Raw genomic sequence first — 8,915 nt, 5'->3', positions numbered from 1 at the left:
TTTTGTTGTTTAAATCCAGAGGCCATGTCTAGTGGGGTTGCTCTAGGCTGGTTTCATGCTCAGTCCTGACATGGGATTGTCAGAAATGCTCCAGCTCTTGCACTGCTCAGGGTTCGCAGAGAGGCAGGAGTTTGCCTCATGCGCATACAGCGAGCCTGAAAATTCCTGGCCTCTCTGTGTTGCCCTTTACATCCTAGAGACACGTTCATTAACTGATCAGCTAAGTAACTACTGACGAGCTGGAAGAAAAGAAAATGCTGGAAGGCAGGCAGGCTGGTGCCCTGGGCCGTGGGGTGGAGGTGCCAGCGCAGCCGAGGCCCCGTTGGGTCTGTGCTCCATGTGCTCCCCCGAAGTGGCAGCTCCCGCCTCTGGGAATGGAGCTGCGGTGCCGTCTGCCCTGCCCGGAGCAGTGGGGAGCCAGGAGGAAAAGCTCTTGATGCATGTTGGCAGCAGTCTGAGGCAAAACTGGTTTCCTCCATCCCTCTTCTCTTACTTCAAGAGTGTCACGAGTGACCCTAAAGGCTTCTCCTCTCTGAGGCCTGATGGTTGACAAACCACCACAAGACCCTTCAGCTGTGGGCTACCGAGAGAAAGATGTTAAATAAAAGGCTTGAGAACAAACCTCCCGCTGTGCCTGAGAGGTCTTTGCCTTCCTCCCGCTCCTGCATCATTCACTGGCTGCCCAGCTGAAAACAGCCTGGTCCCCTGGAGGGCCCAGCAAAGTCTCTCCATGTCTATCACTTCTGAGGCTCAGCAGTGGGTCCAGGCCCCTCAGCAGGTGAGTTCTGCTCCTCCCAGGTCCCGCAGCATGTGCGGGCACTACAGACCCAGCACGTGCATAGCTGCACATAGGTGTGAGGGCTGCTCTTTGCAAACAAGCTGTCAGGTCACTGGGAGATGCTGGCTGCACACATGGAACGGGAGCTCAGGGCAGGCTCTGAAGAGCACGGTGGTGTGGGGAGCACGGGGGACACTTCTGCTCCCCCATCCCTCTGGAGATCAAGACCCTGTCTGCAGCCCCATGTCCTCTCCCCTTGCCCTTCTCCCAGTTGTCTCCCAGCTTGGCTGGGCTGGCTGAGCTTGTCTGGCTGGAGTGAAGGAACCCCTCTTCCTGGTAAGGCAGAGCAAGGCCATGAATCCCTCCTGGGATGGGGTCGGGGCCTTGCTGCGCTGTTACTGTCTGATGGTGCAATCAGGATCAGTGCTATGGCCCCTGCAGAGGCTGGTGTTGGGCTCCTTGCTGATAAAAACAACCTTCCACCAGCCAGCAGGAAACTTCTAGCTGTACGGAGAGTCCCAGACAATGCTAGTGCTGGGGAGCTGTGCAAACGCGGAGTGGGATACCTCTTTACCCTTCTACTCTCTGGTCAATGGAATAAGGACATGGAAATACTCAGCCTCTGCCCTTTGGACACCACAGGAGTAAGAAGAACTGTGTGTTCTGGGCTGCAGCTTTAGACTTGAACTTTTGGGGTTAACAACAATGTCTGGAAGCTCCCATGTCATATACGAGAACTTGCCTGCCCAGCTCTTGCTCCATGGATGGGAGACCTAGCGGTCTCCTGGGATCTGTCATGGATGCTGTGTGGATGGTGCATTTCCCTTTGCACTTGTCCATGTGCTGAACGACAGTTCATGACATGAACCGATTAGAGCCAGAAGCGGTCATCAGTGTCAGGTGCAAAGCAAGGGACAGATAGATACCCCTCTGTAAAGGGGCAGATCAGTACCCCTCTGCTGATGCCGGCCTGGCTCCAGCCTCTCCCAGACTATGTTCTGCACAGAGCAGGGGGGAGGAGAAAATGAGCAGGGGAAAGATTGGAACAGGTTTCCCAGAGAGGTTGTGGAGTTTCCTTCTCTGGAGATATTCAAAATTTGCTTGGCTGCAACCCTAACATGCTTGAGCTAGGTGACCCTGCTTGAGCACGGGGGTTGGACTAGATGATGTCCAGAGGTTCCTGCCAACCTCAACCATTCTGTGATTCTGTGAAAGAGAGACCAAGGGCCTTAGAGCGATTTACAAGTTGTTCCTTAGACCTTTTGAGTGAAGCATCAGGTGGGGTCTCCATGGTCAGACCAAGGTTCTGGGACTGCCAGGGATGGGGCTGTGTGTGGTCAGTCCAGGGTGTTGGGACGGCAGGGGGAAGGGCCTTGGCATGCTATTGGTGTGGGTGAACAGGAGAACATCCATCGCTCTGCCAGGGTCACTCACTCAAACCATCTGCATGACATCCTGATGCACATTTCACTCCTGCTTTTGGGACCTACAGCCCTGTCTAATGCAGGACGTTAGACCTCCATGGGAAGCAGTGGCCTGTGCCAGGAGAAGCACCCCTCTGTCCTGTTTCATCCCCCACTGCCCCTTTCACCCATGCCAGAGTACAGGGATATGGGGGTACTGGGGTGCTAAAGAACCGGGGTAACAGGGTGCTAGGGTGCCAAAGTGCTGGGGGTACAGGAGTGGTGGGGTACTGGAGAAATGGGCTGCAGGGTTCAGGATGCTGGGGAACTGGGGTAGCAGGGATGCAGGAGAGACTGGAGTGCCAGGCTGTCAGGAATACCGGGTTACTGGGGGTGCCAGGGTACTGGAGGTACTGGGGTATCAGGATACCTGTCCCTGGGATGATGGGCTGGCCCCATGCATCCCCAGTGTGAGGTCATGGTGGTCCCACATGTGTCCCCAGTGTGCCGGGGAGGTGAGGCAGGGAGCCCCAAGCACATCTACAAGGTGGCAGGGCAGCCCTATGCATGTCCCTGTGGGGATGGGAGGCCCCACATATGTCTGTGGGGTGGGTGGGGAGCGGGGCAGCCCAGGATGTTGGTGTGCTGTCTGGAGCCCTCCTAGGCCAAGCAGACCCACGGCCTGAGGAGCTTGTGTGCCTTTGCTGCCTTAGACATGAGCTGAGGCACAGCCCCAAGCATGATGTTACCTGAGCCCCATCACTGCTCTCTGGGGCTGGTCTCATCTCTGCCCAGTGAGCTTGGAGGGACAAATTCCTGGAGCTGCATGGGTGCCAACTGGCCTGTTGCACAAGCTGGGCTTTTTGGGGCTGAGCAGCACTGTGGGCCAAGCCTGCTTTGGGCTCTGCCCGGGCAGAGCTGAGTTAAAACCTCTAAAACCTGATGTTCTTCTGCCTTCGTAAGGGTGGCATTCAGAGCAGTATCAAATGCTGAGAGGAGCACCAGCTTCTTCCTCAGCGGGGAGCATCGTCCCTCTGCCAGTGGGGTTCCTGCAGAACCTTGCTGAGTTGCTGCTGAAGGGGGGCTGGAGGGTCCCAGGGCTGGGGCTGTCCCTGGCAAACGCTGCAGGCTGGCGGGGGAGTCGGGGCCCGTGGCCTCCCTTCCCTCCTCCTCTTCTTGTGCCCTGTCACGTCACAGGGGCCTCAAGCACTCAGCGCTCTGCAGCCTGCAAACGTGGAGACCACCTCGAGGCCACCTGTGAAACCACCCTGCTCCTGCCTCGGGGAGAGACCGGCTGCTTCTGCAGAGAAACACAGCAGGACAGTTCTGCCTTTGTTCACCTGGTGGCTAAATGGCTGGGAGGGAGGACGGGAAGAACATTAACAGGTAGTGTGGGGTCTCTGCCAGGCTGGCGCGTTGGTCTCAGGCCAGAGCTTGTGTCTGGTGTCTTGTTCTCCAGCTGCCTAGAACCCTGCTGGCTTTAACTGCGTGCCAGAGACGAGAGTCAGGTTCTGCAGGTTTCAGTTCTGTCTTCTTTGCAGACATTGCTGCTAACCTAGACGTGATTCATAGGTCTCTTGCCATTGCAGTGAACTCCAGATCTCCCTCTCTCTGCAGCAGAAGGGCAGCCGCACGAAGAGGAGGGTCAAATGAGACCTGCTGGACTGCAGAGTGCCATCTCCAGGAACACACAAATGCTCTTCAGGGCTGTGACAGCAGATGACTGTGGGGTCCAGGGAAGGAGGTGGGGGGTTACTCTCCTTTGGAGAAGGGAGATCTGGAGCCTTGTTGATATTCCAGGCTATGAGGCGTGTGAACGCTGCCTGTGAGGTGAACACACCAAACCTGGCCCATGCCTGGGGGCAAAGAGCATGCACTGGTGCAGCGTCTTGTAGGGTGGGACTGTGCTTTGGCTGAGGGAGGCATGTGTCCAGTTCTGGAATCCCCAGTGCAAGAAAGACATGGATTTCCTGGAGCGAGTCCAGCAAAGGGCCTCTAAGATGATGAAGGGACTGGAGCAGCTGCCCTATGAGCAGAGGCTGACCTGGGACTACTCAGCCTGGAGAAGAGAAGACTGAGTGGGGATCTTATCAATGCGTATAAGTACCCAAAGGGAGGGTGTCAAGAGGATGGGGCTGGACTCTTCTCAGTAGTGCCCAGTGACAGGATGAGAAGTGACAGGCACAAACTGAGATGCAGGAAGCTCTGTGTGAACACAAGGAAGACCTTCTTCACTGTGAGGGTGACAGAGCACTGGCACAGGTTGCCCAGAGAGGTTGTGGAGTCCCCATCTTTGGAGATGTTCAAAAGCTGTCTGGACGTGGTCCTGTGCAGCCTGCCCTAGATGACCGTGCTGGGGCAGGAGGGCTGGACTAGATGATCTCCAGAGGTTCCTGCCCACCTCAACCATTCTGTGAGTCTGTGATCTGAGCCACTACTACAATGCCGCTGGTCAGTAGCAACCACATCTGCAGCCAACGAGAATACCTGTCCGAGGCAGAGCTCTACAGGCACGACGGCCGTCGGGACGAGCTCTCTGCACTGCCCCGAGGTACGCTGCCGACACTGTGCCCCGCGGATCACTGGGGGAGTATTTTGCAGTTTACTGGTCAGTCTCTGGTTTTACCTTTTGTGCACTCAGGAGTTTCTTGGCTTGCCTTTCTGGTGACAAAAACACGTCTGACGCACCAGACGCTACAGCACAAGCACTCTGCCTTCCCCATGGATACAACCTACCATAGGGATTTTGTCTGAAGGACTGGGTTTGTTCCTTCTGCCATTGCGTTTTCTCAGAAGAAAATAGGGAAATGAGCCAAAATCAATAAAAAGAGATCGAGGCAGGAGAAGCGCCTCCAACTTTCTTCTGCTGGGACTGGTAGCTCTGCTCCCGAGGCCAGAGCCAAGGCAGTGTCCTGTGGGGGATTTTCTTGTCTGCTGGGTGGGAAGAAGCAGGAGGGTTTAGGATCGTGTGGGAGAGCAGCCGCAGCTGTGGGCTGACCTGGTCCCTCCTGCTCTGCCTTGGTGGACCAGGATCCTAGAAGGGCCTTGTGTAGCTACTCACTAGCTGGAGTCTGTCTGCCAGCTTCAAGTTGAGCCTGTGAATAAATGTGTGCTGACTCGAGAGCCTAATACCTCAGCAAACGTCACATCTCTGAGGCTGGAAACCCTGCTCTGAGCCCTGGAACGGGCGTGAAAGGGAAATCTCTTGCAGCTTGCTGACAAAGTTGTCCTGGCTCGGTGGCTTCATGAGTGGAAGCTTCATTCCACCACCTGAGGGCTTGAGTGCAGGCTGGGACATGACTTCAGATGCCAGTCCCGAGCCCTGAGGGCTGCATGGTGGTGCAGGATTCCTCCGAACTGGGGGACTTTGAGGGGGAACTGTGGAGAGAGGAGGGAGCTGGAGGCCAACGTTGGGAAGCGCCTTCCCAGTGCAATGGCTGGAGCTCTGTAAGGTGCCAGAGCAGAGGCATGGCTGCAGCCCAGCACCGATGGGCACCACGCACTGGGTGGGAGCAGTGATGAATGGAAACCCAGAGCGGTTTGCTTCCAGCGCCAGGCATAAGCTGCCCACTTATTTACTGCGAATTGATCCCCGCTTTGGCAGGAGGGAAGTGGGGTTGGAGCTAGCTGGACTGATACGCTTTCCTGGGTCTCCGCTGGGGTCGGAGGCTGAGCCAGGAGAGAGCCGTGGGGGACCACGTCCCAGCCTCTTGGCCAGGTGGGGGTCACTATACTGCATGCAGAGGCCAAAGGGGTCCTGGCCTGCTCTCAGCCCTCCTAATAGCACGGATGGGGCTGTAGCTCTGCAGTGCTGGGAACGACACGTGCCATGGTGCTGTCCCAAGACCCTCACCTACCCTCGTGCTGCTCAGCAGGGTCGCGCCCCCTCCCTCCATGTCTCAACAGCTCCAGATGCTTCATCCTCCTGGGATCTCCTGCTGCCTCCTGCCTGCTCCAGCAGTCGCTCCAAGCTGTTGTATGAACAAATTATCCAGTGAGAGAGGTGAAAACTGAAATCCCAGAAAGGTCCCCATTCGCCATGTCTGGAAGCAGTGAATGCGGCGCGAAGGGCTTCGAAGCACAGTGGACAGTCTTCAGACCCTCTGGGGGACTCTGCCGATGCTCTGTGGACGGTTTTGTGGGTGACGGGAGCTCTCGTGTGCTTAGATTACTGTCCTGAATTTTCTTCTCCTTCCACCCTGCTGTGTCCATCCCTCCTCCGTGCCCTGTCCTGGGTGCGGGGTGGCAGGGGTCGTTCAGAGACTGGGCTAGCAAACCTGCTGTTTCGTGCACAGGTTGTGTGGGAGCCCAGCTCTCCTGCACAGCCCCAGGAGAGGAGCTGGGAACAGAAACCGCCTCCTCGGACACGCGCGCGTCAGCGTCTCGCTCTCTCTTGCGGAAGGGACACAGGTCGGGGCCCCAAAACCCTGCGGCAAGCGCGTCCTCTGCTCTGCAGAGCACTTCCCGCCGCGTCCCACCGCGGCAGCCCCGAGTACCTGCTGGCCCCAGGGCCTTGTCTGCGTTTCGAGCGAGCAGCAAGACAGCCCTCCTCCTCCCGACCCGCTGACTTAGCGGGTCTAAAACCCCTCCAGGGTGCCGGGGTTAACGCGGAGAAGGAGCAGACGGTGGAAGTTCGACCTCCACGAAGGGAGCTCCGTGGCGTGAGCTTTCTGTTGTACTTCCAGATCCCAGCTGGTGACAGGTCCTGGGGGCTGTGGGGTGCAAACCTCTGGGGCTGAAAGGGAAGCCCTACAACCCGGAGAGCGGGGCTTCCCGGGGGCCTGGCCGGAGGCGGCAGGGACGCTTGCCCAGGTGGGCCAGGACGAGGAGCAGGTCCCCGCCGGGGAGCGCCACGCGGGACCCCTCCTCAGCCACCTTCCCCTCTCCCAGTCCGCTCTCCTCCAGCCCCTCGCGCTCCCCGTTCCCTCCCTCCCCGCGGGGGTGCCGTAGCTGCCCCCCGAGCCGACCGCCGCTGGGGCTGCACGAGCCCGGCCGTGCGCCGCCTGCGACGGGCCGGCGCGTGCCGCGGAGACGCCGCCGAGGCCGGGCGCTGCCCGTCTCTGCCGCGGGGCGTCCGCAGAGCCCCGCGCGAGGAGGCTGCCGCTCCGCCGGCACGGCCGCGCCGGCCCCCCGAGCCCCGGCAGCGCGGGGCCGCGGCAAGGAGCTCCGGCTCGGAGCCGGACCCCGACCTCGCGTCCTGGACCTCCACCTCTACCGCCGGAGGGGCGGCGCGGACGGGTCCCTCCCGCCAGCTCTGCCCCCCGGACCCCCCGCTGCTCGATGAGGTTGGGGCCCCGCGAGGCTGCGCTGCCCCGGAGGGCGGCCCGGGGGGGGACACGCTCCCGCAGAAAGCGCCAGCCCAACAGGCCCTGGAAAACCGGGACAAAACCTCACGGTAATCCGGAAAATCCCAGTGAGAGCGGAGACGCTGCATTTTCCAAGCTTAATTAATTTAATTAATACATATCAGAAGTACCTGCATTTCCACATACACAGTGGTAAAAGGAACAACCGGAAAGACGGGACAGGACACGGGTTTGTTTTGCGCAGTTATGTGCACAGGTCTTCGCTTCTCGCCAAGCGGCAACGAGCCTCCGGAGAGAGCTCCGGGCCTCGCGGGCTCCGGCGGCGCGGCAGCCCCGGCGCCGGGAAGGCGGCACGGCAGCCCCGGCGTGCCCCAGCGCCCGCGGGCAGGGCCCCAGCGCCCGCGGGGCCGCGGGCCCGGGCGGGAGCACCCAGCGCCGCGCCACCGCCCGGAGACGGCTCTGTGCAGAGCGGGAGTTTTTCGGGGAGAACAAACATCCCAGGGTTTGGAGAAGGCGTTTTTCTGCTCAAGTCTCCCCTTCCGCGCAGGGGGCAGCTCGGGCTCCGCTCTTCCTTCGCGGACCTCTGGCATTGCAGCTACCGCCCTGGCCAAACCGCTCTCCCTGGCACGCTCGAGGGAAGCCCCGAAGGCGCCGGCGGCCTCCCGCTCCGCAGGGCCGTCTGCCGCCGCGCTCTGCTCGTGGGGACCGAGCGTCCTCCGCAGGGGCCCGGGCCCGGCTGCGCCGCCGCGCGCCCCGGCTCGCGGGGAAGCCGGAGCGAGGAGCGCGGGGGCTGCGGCGCGCTGCGGGCCGTCACGCGGCCACTGTTGCGCTCCGGCTGCCCGGGGCGCCCCGGGCACGAGGACTCGGTTCTGCAGAGCGCCGGGCGCGTGCTAAGCTTCGCGCGCATGCAAAGGGGCGGCAGCGCGGGGCGGCGGGCGCTCCCCGCGCGGGGCCGTGCACGAGGCAGCCCCGCTCCAGCGCCCTCCGGAGCCTCCTCCGCCGGGAGCCGGGCCCCGCGGGCAGCCGCTCTTGGGGCTCGTCAGCCGGGGGGGGACCCATCCCGGCGCCGCCTCTCCGGGAGCAAGGCTCTTCCCCGCTCTTCCTCCCGGCGCCAGGCACGGCTAGCGACAAGCCCCAGGGGCCAACGCGAAGGACGGGCAGGGAAACCAACCAGTCCGGCTTCATTCCTCGCGGGAGCGGCGCGAAACGCCAGGGGCCGATCAGCAGCGCGAAGCGGCGGCGGGGGGAAGCTGGTTTTCCAGGGCAAGCGACACGGGCCGGCGCGGCGCGGGCGAGCGGGCTCCGAGCGTTACGCCGACGCGACACGGCGCACGCGGCCGTCCTCCTCCTCCTCCTCCTCCTCCTCCTGCTCCATCTCGCCGGGGGGGCCCGTCCGCACCCCCTCCTCTCCCGCCTCCTCTCTCAACG

This window comes from Rhea pennata, chromosome 2 (genome assembly GCF_028389875.1).
Source record: "Rhea pennata isolate bPtePen1 chromosome 2, bPtePen1.pri, whole genome shotgun sequence".
In the NCBI taxonomy this organism is placed as follows: domain Eukaryota; kingdom Metazoa; phylum Chordata; class Aves; order Rheiformes; family Rheidae; genus Rhea; species Rhea pennata.
This window is presented reverse-complemented; position numbering follows the sequence as displayed.